At 43.4% G+C, this 14,718-nt stretch overlaps 1 protein-coding gene across 1 annotated transcript in view; it reads right to left on the bottom strand.

Annotated features, from left to right (window-relative positions):
- LOC133762145 (phospholipid-transporting ATPase IB-like) overlaps positions 1–13,587 on the bottom strand; it is a 205,607-nt gene extending 192,020 nt beyond the window's left edge. The window contains exon 1 of the mRNA XM_062195193.1: positions 13,527–13,587. The gene's annotated coding sequence lies outside the window, so the exon portion shown is untranslated. The remainder of the gene's footprint in view (positions 1–13,526) is intronic.
- Positions 13,588–14,718: the final 1,131 nt, after the last annotated feature.

The raw sequence follows: 14,718 nt of genomic DNA, 5'->3' as shown, positions 1-14,718 counted from the left end.
CACACGTACACACAAGCCAAAATGGATCATAAAAGCTAAAACCACTAAAGTCTTAAGACAGGGGAGAATCTTCATGACATTGAATTTGACAATAATTTCTTATATATGACACCAAAAACAAAGGCAACAAAAAAGAAAACAGATAAACTGAATTTTATCTAAATTTAAAAAACTGTTGTACCTAAGAGACTATGAAAAGAGTGAAAAGATAGCTAGCAGAATGAGAAAAAAAAAAAAAAACAATTGTAAATTGTATATCTGAGAAGATTTCAATTCCAGGATAAAGAACTCCTACAATTACCAATAAAACAAATAACCTAATTTTAAAATGGGGCAGGATTTAAATAGACATTTCTGAAAAGAATACATGTAGGGGCCTGTTTTGTGACACAGTGGGTAAAGATGCTGCCTGAGACAATGGCATCCCATATGGGCGCCGGTTCTAGTCCCAGCTGCTCCACTTCTGATCCAGCTCTCTGATAGGGCCTGGGAAAGCAGTAGAGAATGGCCCAAGTCCTTGGGCTCCTGCACCTGTGTGGGAGACCTGGAAGAAGCTCCTGGCTCCTGGCTTCAGATCGGTGCAGCTCCAACGGTTGAGGCCAACTGGGGAGTGAACCATTCAATGGAAGACCTCTCTCTCTCTGCCTCTCTTCTCTCTGTAACTCTGACTTTCAAATAAATAAATAAATCCCTTTAAAAAATAAAAAATCTATATTAAAAATATAATTCACAGGCCTGATAAGTTGTGAGTGGCATTATAATACATTAGAAAATGAATGGCCTTTTCTACAAATGACACTAGAATAACTAGCTAGAAATATAGAATATATATGATATGTATAAATGTTAAATATACATTTATGAATATATATATGTACACACACACTTTATACTACTCAAAAAATACATTCTGACAGGCTAAAAAGTCTAATAAAAAGTAAAACATTAGGGGCTGGCACTGTGGCAAAGAGGGTAAAGCTGCCGCCTGCAGTACTGGCATCTCACATGTGTGCCAGTTCGAGTCCCGGCTGCTCCACCTCCAATCCAGCTCTCTGCTATGGCCTGGGAAAGCAGTAGAAGATGGCCCAAGCCCTTGGGCCCCTGCGCCCACATGGGAGCCCCAGAAGAAACTCCTGGCTCCTAGCTTCAGATTGGTGCAGCTCCAGCCATTGCGGCTATCTGGGAAGTGAACCAGCAGATAGAAGACCTCTCTCTCTCTCTCTCTCTCTCTCTTCTCTCTCTCTCTCTAACTCTGCCTTTCAAGTAAATATAAAAAACATTAAATATTTAAAAGAAAAATATTACTGAAATCTTTATATGAGAATCTGAGAAAGATCCCTTCCAAAAGTTTCAGATTCAGAAACCACAAAGGGAAATACTATTCTGGCTTCTTTACAACAAAGAAACTCCCATACATCAAAATAGTAAAACAAATTTTAAAAGCAAACCACATGCTTCTAATATGATTTTTTTTTTTTGACAGGCAGAGTGGACAGTGAGAGAGAGACAGAGAGAAAGGCCTTCCTTTTGCCGTTGGTTCACCCCCCAATGGCCGCTGTGGCCGGTGCGATGCAGAGGGCGCACTGTGCTGATCCGAAGCCAGGAGCCAGGTGCTTCCCCTGGTCTCCCATGGGGTGCAGGGCCCAAGGACTTGGGCCACCCTCCACTGCACTCCCGGGCCTCAGCAGAGAGCTGGCCTGGAAGAGGGGCAACCGGGGCAGAATCCGGCGCCCGGACCGGAACTAGAACCTGATGTGCCGGCGCTGCAGGTAGAAGATTAGCCTATTGAGCCGCATCACTGGCCACTAATATGATTTTAATATATCTAATTGACAAAAGTTTTCTTTCTAGACTATTTATAAAGAATTCATACAAATAACTATAAAATAGAAACAGGAGCAAAAGACATAAACAGGCAAAGAACTTAGGAAAGGAAAAAAATGCAAGTAAGTGGTCCATAACTATATGAAAATATGCTCACACTCAGTTAAGGTCAAGCTAAAAGTTACAGGGGCATGAGGAAGTCAAAGGTTGACAAGGGCATGGGGAAGTAGAAACAGAGATAGTACAGGTGGGGTATAACTTGGTACAATCACTTTAGAGAGATCAAATTTGGGTTGCAAATGCCCTACAATTCAGTACTTCCATATTAAGCAATAGGTTGAAACATCTCATGCATGTATGCAAGAAGAAATGAACAAAGATGTGATGAAATATGATGAAATGTGACATTTAAAATGTGACAATAAATAAGTAATTGATAGATGTCGAAAACCTAAGAGTGGAGTGAAAAAGATAAATATAATATATGCACACTCTTAAATTATGTAAACTCATAAAATAACTATACTATTATATGTTGTATATGGGAAATATAATGTTGCATATGCAAAAATATAATTTTAGACCTAAAAAAATCCTTATACACACACATTGTTAATAATAGTTTGTGGGGTTGAGGGAAGAAGGAATGAACCTCAGATGATGGTTAAAAGCAATTTTTGCTTTGCCTCATCTTCAAAGATTTCTTTCTTTCTTAAATAATTTATTTTATTTGAAAGACAGAGTTACAGAGAGAGACAGAAAAGGAAAGACAGAGAAAGAGGTCTTCCATCCACTAGTTCACTCCCCAGATGGCTGCAACAGCCTGAGCTGGGCTGGTCCGAAGACAAGAGCCAGGAGCTTTTTCTGGGTCTCCTGTGTGGGTACAGGGGCCTAAGCACTAGGGTCATCTTCCACTGCTTTCCCAGGAGCATTAGTAAGGAGCTGGACTGGAAGTGGAGCAGCCGGGACTTGAACTGGCACCCATATGGGGGATGCAGGCACCCATAAGAGATGTTGGCCCCAAGAATTTATTTCTTTAAAATAAAAAAGAAGAAGAAGAAGAAAAGCATAGAGGGGCAGGCCACTGTCTGGTGCATCAGTTAAGCTGTGGTTGGGACACTGGTATGCCACATAGGAGTGCCTGGACTGCAGTCCCAGCTTTGCTTCTAATTCTAGTTTCCTACTAATGCACACGCTGGGAGATAGCAGTGATGCCTCGAGTACTTGGGCCCCTGCCCAGGGTCTTAGATGGAGTTCCTGGCTCTGGCTTCCACCTGGCCAGACCTGCCTGTGCAGGCATTTGGGGTATAAGGAATGATGGAAGATCTCTCTGTTTCTCTGCCTCTCAAATAAATAAAAATAAAATTTAGAAAGAAATTATAAAAAAAGAAAGCATAAAGAAAATCCTGAGAAGAAATATAATAGTAAAGGTTGTTTATTCTGAAAGGTGAAAATTTGAGTGTTTGTTGAGTTTTGTGCACACACTCACCTTTCTATTCACACACAAGTCACACAGACTGTACCAGCACCCAACAAACAATTGCTGTCCAAACTACTGGAATGTTTTAAGCTGTACCTAATTACACTTGAACATATCATCTCGGTTTATTATTTCCCTGGCTGTGTAGGACACAGCACACTGATTTCACTATCTAAGTGCCAGTCACAGAGGATTTCCAGGGCCAGAACCTGGAATGAGAGACTTGCAGGCTGCCTGAGCGAGCCTGGGACATTTGAGAATGTGCCAAGTTCAGTTACAGTGACTGTTGCAGGGCAGTACCTGCTTAAAGGCACAGGAACCTGAAAGCCAGTCACTCACCAGCCAGGCTGGGGACACCACTTGTAATTACAAAACTGATCTTTTAGTGTTAATAACCTGAGCGTTGTCGCACAACACGGATGGTCCTGGTTCCAGACTGTGGCACCTTATCTTCACCTGGTAGGAGAGGGAAGCCTTCCCAGCTTGCCTCTGAAGATTCTGACAGTTGAGGGTTCAGCAATTCCCCTCCACCCCGTGTTCCTGGGACCAGGCTGCCAGACCCGCTGTCCTGCCACACTCACAGGTTGCACTCTCATTCCCTCTGAAGTACCCCATCCTTTTAACTCAGCAAAGAAGGATGCAGGAGACCTTCCACATTCAGAGGATAATCCACTTTGTTTTCAAGTAGTGAAAAGTAAGTCTTGTCCCCTATCAAGGAGCAAGCCCATCATCAGAAAGCATTTCAGCTGCTGCATAAGTTCATGAGCATGCATGAGTCATTCCATATGTATACACACTTTAGAACATCGTGTTGTACATCGCGAGTGTGGAGAAAGCTTTGTTGCTCAGGGGCCAGCATTGTGGCACACTGGTTCAAGTCCCAGCTGCTCCACTTCCAACCCAGCTCCCTGGAATGCACATGGAAAGCAGTGGAAGATGGTACTTAAGTTCCTGCCACCCACATAGGAGACCAAGATGGAGTTGCTGCCTCTTGGCTTCAGCCTGGCCCAGATCTGGTTGTTGTGACCATTTGGAAAGTAAACCAGTAGATGGAAGATCTGTGTGTGTGTGTGTGTGTCTCCCTCTCTTGTACCTTTGCCTTTCAAAAAAACAAATAAATCTTAAAAAACAAAAAGAGTAGAAGCAGAGGGAGGAGAAGAGAGAGAGATACTACTTGGCTTAAAACAACATGAATTCAATGTAAGTTTGGTCATTGACAATTATTAGCAATGCTTGTGCAGTCTAAGTCATTGGTTCTCAAGCTTTATGGCCTCAGGAACACTTCAGATTGTTATAAACTATTGAAGAACACAAAGAGAATTTTTTATGTTGCTTATATCTTTTGATATGTACCACAGTCAAAATTACAACTGAAGGGAAATGTTTAAATACTTATTCATTAATCTATTTTAAAAACAATCTAGGCACTACATGTTAATATAAATAATGTTTTTATCCAGGTAATATTTTCAAAAATAAAAAATAATTGAGTGAGAACAATTACATCATTTTACATCCTCACACATCTTACTGTCTGGCTTAATAGAAGAAAACGGGAAATAAATTAAGAAAATCTAGCCACATAAAGATACACAGCTGGAGGAGTATTTTAATAGTCTGTATAATTATAGTGAGTATATTTCTTTTTTTCTTTTTTTTTTTTTTTTTTTTTTTACAGGCAGAGTGGACAGTGAGAGAGAGACAGAGAGAAAGGTCTTCCTTTTGAAGTTGGTTCACCCTCCAATGGCCGCCGCGGTAGCGCGCTGCGGCCGGCGCACTGCGCTGATCCGATGGCAGGAGCCAGGTGCTTCCTCCCGGTCTCCCATGCGAGTGCAGGACCCAAGCACTTGGGCCATCCTCCACTGCACTCCCTGGCCACAGCAGAGAGCTGGCCTGGAAGAGGGGCAACCAGGACAGGATCGATGCCCCGACTGGGACTAGAACCCAGTGTGCCGGCGCCGCAAGGCGGAGGATTAGCCTAGTGAGCCGCGGCGCCGGCCTATGGTGAGTATATCTCTTAAAGGTTAGTTGTGATGTGGGATAGGAAACCTTATCAACAAACTTGCATACTGTTATCTGAAAATCTGTTGGCCTATTTTGCATTTTGCGTGAATCTGTCACCATGATTTTGTAACTTAAGTCACAGTAAATTGGAAAATATCGGATCACCAATCTTCTCAATTATGCTTGTTAATATTGTAAGTGTTCTCATAAGAAAGTCTTCAATTAGTGGAAAGCTGTCCGGCTCATGGAGGTGGATACATGTTTTCCAAAGTTTCTATTTTCACTTGAAAACTCAAATTTTAACATTAGAAACAATACTGTGTGTTGTTTTCCTTAAAATGGCAATGCTCACTTTATTCAATTTTGAAAATATATCTGCCAAATATCAAGGTTTGAAAAAGACCTAGTTTGACAATCTTGTTTTTCCTCAAACAAAGTAAGTATTTTTTAGAAATATGGTTAGTTCAGCTGAGAACTCCAATATAAAAACAGCTATGTTACTTGAAGCATCCAAAAGCACTTTATGCATCTGTCCCATTTTATCTCACAGAATGGTAAAAAAGGCATGCATGCAAGGTTCCAGACCTTAAAGTTAACAGATTTTACCACTTCATCATGTACTCGCTTAAGTGATACTTTTTCTGAAAGTGCATGACGTGAAAAATACAATAGGGGCCAGCACTGTGGCATAATAGGTAAAGCCCTCTGGCATCCCATATGAGCAACAGTTCAAGTCCCGGGTGCTCCACTTCCAATTCAGCTCCCTGCTAATGCACATGGGAAAGCAGCAGAAGACAGCCCAGGTGCTTGTGCCCCTGAGCCCACATGGCAGATCCAGAGGAAACTCCTGGCTCCAGGCTTTGGACTGGCCCAGTTCTGGCTGTTGTGGCCATTTGGGGAATGAATCAGCAGACTGGCTGAAGATCTCTCTCTCCCTCTCTCTCTCTCTCTCTCTCTCTCTCTCTGTAACTCTTTCAAATAAATGAATAAATCTAAATATGTAAAATGACTAATAGTACAGTTTGGTACCACTGCCTGAATTTGTGCTAAGGCACCAACTTTGCCTGCTATTTCTTTTAGACCAAATGCTAACTCATTGAAAAATTTAAATAACATCTTTTTAAAAAATATTTATTTATTTGAAAGAGTTACACAGAGAGAGAAGGAGCAGGAGAGAGAGAGAGAGAGAGAGAGAGAGAGAGAGAGAGAGAGAATCATTCATCCACGGATTCACTCCCCAATTATCCTCAACAGCCGCAGCTGCACCAATCTGACACCAGGAACCAGGAGCTTCTTTCAGGTCTCCCACACAGGTGCAGGGGCTTTCCCAGTGGCTTTCCCAGGCCACAGCAGAGAGCTGGATCGGAAGAGGAGCAGTCAGGACTCAAACCGGCGCCCATATGGGATGTTGGCATTGCAGGCAGCGGCTTTACCCACTAAAGCACATCGCCAGCCCAGGTAAATAACATCTTAGTGATATCATAATAATACTCTCTGTAAACACCCATGGTTTGTCTCAATAAATGAAATGTACCTATTAAATAATTTCTAAAAAGCCATTTGCAAGTGCCCTTGCAAGCACCCTGATCCCTAATTACCATGTTTTGCTCAGACACCCACCCTCTTGAGGCACTTAAGTGTTATGAGATTTTTCCAAGGAGGAAACGGTATATCACATAAATGTGCTTTTCCTCCCTAAAACAAATAGAAAACCTAACAGTCAAAAGGCAACAAGCAGAGCAACTATTGGGGATCAGCACGTTCCTTTCCATTAGCACTCATGCAGCCACCAGTGCTGATGGCCTTATAATTCTATGCAAATTGTATCCCAAATGTTTAGGTGGGATTCCCGTGGGCTAGGAATGAGTGCAACCTTCAGCCACTTACCTTAAAGAGGATGCCATCTTGAGAGCCCCCCAGTGAGTCATGTCAATCACAAGCATTTTCTACTGTTGCTCCATTTTGGGGGGTGGGGTGCTTCAGCATTACCCTGTACCCCACTGGAGGACTGGAAAAGGAAAGACAGGAGCAGGCAGCAAAGGTAGCTGGAAACTTTCATTCAATCAACACACCTTGATCAAGTACCTCTCACATGTCGGCCATTGTTTTCAACAGAGTCATAGAGTAATACCTATGACAACTTACATGGAGCTTTCCATCTGGGTTGAAAGCTTCCCAGGCCTGTCTAGGAGTCACGTGGTTGAGAAGCCCAAGGCATTCACTAGCAGATGGCCAGGGCATTGGCTCTCATCTCCTATCCCAACTATGCTAATTATCCATTAGTATCAGTTACACAAAATCATCAAGTAATGGGTGCTGATCTAATTCTAGATCACGGCCTACAAAAGTGCCTAAAATTCGGAAATAAAAACATTAAAAAGCACCCAACATTTCTCTAAGGAATGTATCATAATTTTTCAGGAAAAATATCCATGGATGTACTCATCAAGCTGTTCAGGTGATATTTTCTAAAATGCAAAAAAATACGTTTAACTATGTGCCTCTCAGGTAATGCAAATAAAAGAGACTACTAGAAACAGTCAAAACCACTGCTTATATAGAGGTGCTAACACTGAGGTTTTCTAAGGCCTGACAAGATTACTGGATACCCATAAAACTATAGGTACATATGGAGAAAGGGTGAAGTACTCAGCCATTTAGAGTAAGTTCCCTACAGCCATTTGCCAGTAAATATCTCAGCATGTGTTCTCTAAGACATCTGTTCAACTCATGTTCTCTAACCCAAGCACAATACCATTCTTCAAGAAACTGAGTACTGGGTAAAATATTCCTTAATGTGCAATCCATAATCACATTTCCAAATTGTCTCCATTTCATCTTTATTGAGGTGCTATGAAATTGAGGTGTCAAATAGAAATTGTTTATATTCACAGTGTACATTTGCTGTACATGTGTGTAGGGGGCACATACTGCAAAATAATCACCTCGGTGAAGCTAATTAGCATCCCCATCACCTCATTCAGTTTACCATCTTAGTTCATTCAGGATACTGTAACAAGAATACCTAAAACTGGGTAGCTTAAAAGCAACAGAGGTTTGTTACCAATAGCTCTGGAGGCTGAGCACTCCTTCCAGATGCTGGCAGACATGCACCAGAGCTGACGCCTTCTCACTGAGTCCTCACACGGTGGAGGGAGATAAGGGCTCCAATCCCATTCATGAAGGACCCATGATCTAATCACCTCCCACAGGCCCTGCCCCCAGTACTCACACTGGAGGTTAGGCTTTACCATAGAATGTGAGAGGAACACAATCACTTAGACTACAGAAGTTAGCATTTCCATTTCTTTGTGTGTGTGTGTGTGCATGTGATGAGACCTACCCTTTGAGCAAATTTCAAGTTTATAATACACTACTGTTAAGTACAGTCATCATGCTGCTCATTAGATCACCAGAACTGACTCATTTGCTTAACTGAAACTGTACCCTGGACCAACATGTCTCCATTTCCCTTTCCCTCCAGCCCCTGGCAACCACCACCCTACTGCCTGCTTCTATGAATTTGTCTGTTTAAGATTCCATGTATCAGCATAAGGGAAGTCATATGATATTTGTCTTCCTGTGACTGGTTTATTTTGCTTAGCACAGTACCCTCCAAGTTCATCCATATTGCTGCAAAAGACAGAATTTCCTTCTTTTTTTAAAGACTGACTATAGTTTGTTGTATATTCGTATTCATATTTATTTCAGAAAAACCCAGTGTATGAGAACTGGCTGCCAGGGACCAGCGCCGTAGCGCACTAGGTTAATCCTCCCCCTGTGGCACCGGCATCCCATATGGGCACTGGTTCTGGTCCCGGCTGCCCCTCTTCCAGTCCAGCTCTCTGCTATGGCCTAGTAAATCAGGAGAAGATGGCCCAAGTGCTTGGGACCCTGAACCCGCATGGGAGACTGGGAAGAAGCACCTGGCTCCTGGCTTTGGATAGGCACAGCTCCTGCTGTTGTGGCCATCTGGAGAATGAACCAATGGAAGGAAGACCTCTCTCTCTGTCTCTTCCTCTCACTGTCTGTAACTCTACCTCTCAAATAAATAAATACAATTGTTTAAAATTAAAAAAAAAGAACTGGCTGCCAAAGGCAGAAGGTTGCCAAGAGCCCAAAGAAAGAGAGTGACTCCAGGATTACATAGAATGTCATTTACTAGGGGGGACATCCGATCAGAAGCAGGATCTTGGGTGGCCACAAGACATGTGGATCCCTGTGCCATGAGCCAAGAGAAAAGGAATTTTATAGACAAAGGAGGCTTGCAGCTAATCAGAATGTACTTGGACTGTTTCAAGACATTTTAACATTCAGGGCTGGTGTTGTGGCATAGTGGGTAAAGCTTCCGTCCATGATCCCGGCATCCTATATGGGCATCAGTTACAATCCCAGCTGCTCTACTTCTGATCCAGCTCCCTGCTGGTGTGCCTGGGAGAGCAGCAGAAGATGACCCAAGTTCTTGGGCCCCTGCCACGCATGTGGGAGACCCAGATGAAGTTCCTGGCTCCTGGCTTCAGCCTGGCCCAGCCCTGGCCACTTGGGAGTAAACCAACAGATGGAAGAATCATTCATTCTCTCTCTATCTCTGTCTCTCTGTCTCTGTCTCTGTCTCTCCCTCTCTTTCTATGCCTCTCCTTCTCTGTAACTCTGCCTTTCAAATAAATAAATGAATCTTTAAAAACAATTAACACTAATAGGAAACATTACAGATGTCAAGTAAGCGACATTCCAGACATCAGATAAGAGTACAAGCTTTTATCTTAATGATGTTTTTTATCCTATAAGCTGATGTGGCAGTTGCATCCAATATGAGTACAGTCATGTCAAGCTGAACGCCTACGATACTGTTAACCAGAGATACCATGAAACCATATGAATCCCCAAGAGAGGAACACTGCACAATGGTTATCAATCCTAAGGGAGGACTCCAAGCACCTCGCCAATTTCTGCTTTGGCAAGAGGTTTTGAACAGCCCAGCTGCCGGAGTTCAGAAAGGTTCTTGATTCAGGCAGGGGCTTAAAGCAGACCCAGCTGCCCCAGCAATCATCTCTCTCCCTCTTGTCACCTCAGGTCTGGCCAGGTGACATAGCACAGTCACTAAGGGAGGCAACGCAAAGGCATTCCTCAGTTAGGCAAGCAGAAATCAACAGAAGCCCAAGACCTGTGGCAAGCCAGTCTCCCAAAGCACAGGGAAGCATCCCAGGCTGGATGGAGTCTCAGCTGCAAGTGCCACACTTCACACCTAAGCTGAGAGACCCTGAAAGTGCCCCACTCTGTTCATAGCCACAGTTCCTCCTTGTCTCAGGCTTATCCTGAAGACTACAACTCGGAGGGAGAGGAGCTGGGTCAGCCAAGGCCATTCCACCTGTCCTCCTGGAGTCCCCTGCCCCAACTCAGGAACCAGCCCTCTTAGCAAGGCTAGTCCACCTCCAACAACCTCCTTGAGATGGAGGTTTATCTCATCAGATTGATGGAGCACCTTGACTGACACAATGTCAGCGCAATACTGCTGAACCATAGCCAGGAGGAAGGTGGCCATTAGCCACCAGGCCTGGGATCCTAACATTCCAGGTAAGAAGTTCCCCCAGGGCATGCACTCTAAATGGAAAAAGGAAAAAGAACGACTGGGATCACTGACATCAGGATTCCACATCACTGGGATCACCGACATCGGGATTCCACAGCCTGATCAGGAGGTTGCCTGGCGCAGCTACCCATGCTTACAGTTCGATCAACTCTGTTACCATTCTCCTGACCTGACTATTGGCAATGGCCCCTTAATCAGTAAATATGTGGCAAGATATGGCAGCAGGGATGGCTTTGTCGCCATCACCACTGAACACGGGTTGTCTTGGGACCGGTGCTGTGGCATAGCAGGTAAAGCCACCATCTGCAGTGCTGGCATTCAATGTGGGCACAGGTTCGAGTCCCAGCTACTCCACTTCCAATCCAGCTCTCCACTATGGCCTGCACCCATATGAGAGACCTGGATGAAGCTCCTGGCTTCAGATTGGCATGGCTCTGGCCATTGCAGCCATTTGAGTGAACCAGCAGATCGAGGCCCCCTCTCTCTGCCTCTCTCTAACTCTGCCTTTCAAATAAATAAATAAAAATCTTTTTAAAAATAGGTTCTCCCTATTGAATGGAGCATCCAAATCTAGCCTTAGTCAAAGGATGGTCATCAACTTGCTGGATGGCAGCCACAGTTCACTAGACCCATCTGCATTTAGCATCGCAGAGCTGTGGGTAAACCATATCATACCATTGGTAGGCATGTCCCTAAATCTTGGGCACCTCCCCATGGCGGTGGGGATAAATCAAAACCCAGAAGATCTCTCTTGGTGCCAAACTGTGCCCAGCTGGGGCATAGGATGGTAAAGGTAAAATACTGCTGCTACTTTTCTCTGAAGTCTTTGGTTTTCCACTGGGTTACAACAAATTTCTAATTATACTCTGGGGCTCTGTCAGAGTGACTTTCATTGGTGGGTAGTTAAACTGTTGTTCTGGGAAGGGAGTAAGAGCTGGTGCCTCTTGGGCCACCATCTTGCTGAAGTCACTTCAATTCTCAGGGTTTTTTGTTTTTGTTTTTTAAGAGAGAGAGAGAGAGAGGTCTTCTGTCGCTGGTTCACTTCCCAAATGACCACAGCGGCCAGAGCTGAGCTGATCCAAAGCCAGGAGCCAGGAGTGTCTTCTGGGTCTCCCATGCGGTGCAGGGGCCCAAGGACTTGGGCCATCTTCCACTGCTTCCCCAGGCCACAGCAGAGAGCTGGATCAGAAGTGGAGCAGCTGGGACTCGAACTGGTACCCATACGAGATGTGGACGCTGCAGGCCAGGGCTTTAACCCACTGCGCCACAGCACTGGCCCCTGAAACTATTTTTGTATCTTGACCAGGACCCAGGCAAAGATTTAAAATTGTAGTTAATCTATTTTAATCTGAAACAAACAGTTCCTCCCCCTTTTTAAAAAATCACATTGATATTTTTGACAAGTTCAGACCTATTGTTTTAAAGAATGTCCCTAAATTTGAATTTGTCTGCTTCCTTGAATTAGATTCAGAGTATACATCTTTGGCAAAAATAAGACAAATTGTATCCTCCTTGATGCATTACATTAGGGGCAAAAACTGCAGAGTTTTCTATTATTGATCATCTAATTAAAATAGTAACCTATAAATTTCTCCATTGTAACAGTACCTTTTTAAATTTGTAATGAATAAGTAATCTACTTTTGGAAACCCTGACTAGCATTCATAATCTGGTATCCCATATAAGTTATAAACAGATTCAAAAAAAGAATTCCTTTAGTGATTTTGAGTAAGCAAAAGATGGGAATACTGGATTCGCCTATGGGTTTTGAGGTAGGAATTCTGGGTTATTTATAGCCTTTGGAAAATATAGCTGCATTATGTGCTTTTTCTTACTTGACATTTTCTTACTTGACATTTGTTATGGAGTCAAACTAAATGAAATAAGTTGTGAAGGCAATTTCCATCCAATGTGAGTAACTCTAAATCATTGTACAGCTAAAGCAATTCTAGTTTGTCTTTTTTCTTTTCTTTCACCACCTTGCCCTGGCATTTGGGGGTCTTTGGTGTATTCGATGGTGAATGTGTTATTTGTGTTAGGGTGAGGGATCAGGATTCTTATTTGCTTATAATCATCTGTCATTCTGCCTGTATTCCCCCCACCCTCAGACAATGAACAGCTTGGAGATAGGTGAAGCTTAGATAGACTCTAAAACAAGACTAGTTTTTTTTCAGAAGTAGAATTGAGACAGTAAAAGTGAGAAGTTGGATACGCAGCAAAAACTAGCTTGAACTAATAAATGATAGATAGCAACTGAATTATTTATCCAGATACTGGCAACTTGGTAAACAACTTCACAGCTGGCTACATTCTGTGCTGTACATTCCATTCACATTTCTCACAGAAGATGTAGATGGACTTGCTAGAAATTCATACACACATCTGTAATATACTCCCAGGACTGCCTACCCCTGTATAAATAAATTCATGTTGAAACACTGAACTATTGAAGTTTAAAAAAAAAAGGCATGCCATTTTAGAGAAATTTGTTCAGCTTTTCCTCTAAAGTCTTCAAGTCTTGAAAAATCAGCAGGACATACCCCACAAAGCTTCAATAATATAATTCAGTTGTCTTCAAAGGGGAAAAGTTTGTAAGACTGGACACTGAGAACATAGTAATTGCTTTACCTTTCCTGAGTACTGATCCTGGTGTTATGAAGGTGGACACTCAGCTTCCAGTCACTTCTATTTCGGAGGCTTCAAGGTTTTCTGATCCATTACAACTGTAAATACAAATATTTCTGCCTCTTAAAGATGTGCTGGTAGGGCTGGCGCTATGGCACAGTGGGTAAAGCTGCTGCCTGTGACATCAGCATCTCATATGGGTGCAGCTGGAGTCCCAGGTGCCCCACCTTGATCGAGCTCCCTGCTAATGCACCTGGGAAAACCACGGAAGATGGCCCAAGTCCTTGGGCCCCTGAACCCACATGGAGACCCAAATGAAGCTCAGCCCTGGCCATTGCAGCCATTCAGGGAGTAGACCAGCGGATGGAAGATAGCTCCGTCTCTCCCTCTCTTCTGTAACTACCTTTCAAACAAATAAAACAAATCTTTTTTTAAAAAAAAGTGCTGGCTCAAAACTATGCTTTGCTTTGCATTTTCTACGAATGGGAAATAATGTATACTGTGAATGCTAAGAGTACATGCTGCATAGGCCACAATACGGGAGACCTGCTGCAGCCTGAAGAACTCACAGGCAATCCAAAGCAACTGTCTGCAGTTACCCTCTAGAGGGCAGCCTGTTCCTGCAAACCATCTTGGGCTCCAAAGTGCACTGCAGGAAAGTATTTCCGAACTTTCATTTATAAGTATTATTTTTTAATGCATTTATTTACTTCAAAGACAGAGTACAGAGAGAGATGGAGAGACAGAGAGATCTTCCATCCACTGGTTCACTCCCCCAAATGGCTGCCATGAGCAGGGCTGTCAGGCCAAAGCCAGGAGCCAAGAGCTGTGAAGCCCTGATCATGGCAGCCATCTTCCAGTTGCTCTTCCCAGGCCATGAGCAGGGAGCTGGACAGGAAGTGGAACAGCCAGGACACAGACAGGAACACGTGTGGGATGCCAGCATCCCAGGCAGTAGCTTAACTCTCCATGCCACAACCCTGTTAAATAGCCAACATGAAAATAATACTTAGAGCAGCCAGGGTTGTGGCATAGAGGGTGTCTGGTCTCGGAACACAAAGTGCCTCTCTTGCTTACATTCTGTAAGTATTTGGACAATACCCACCATGTCTTAGCTCCTCCTGGATTCTGAAAATACAGTTAACATACAAAAAGGAAATAGCCCTGCACCCTTATGAAACTTACAACGGAGTAC

This window comes from Lepus europaeus, chromosome 6, assembly GCF_033115175.1.
Source record: "Lepus europaeus isolate LE1 chromosome 6, mLepTim1.pri, whole genome shotgun sequence".
NCBI lineage: Eukaryota > Metazoa > Chordata > Mammalia > Lagomorpha > Leporidae > Lepus > Lepus europaeus.
The sequence above is the reverse complement of the archived record's forward strand: the minus strand, read 5'-3'. Positions and strand labels throughout refer to the sequence as shown.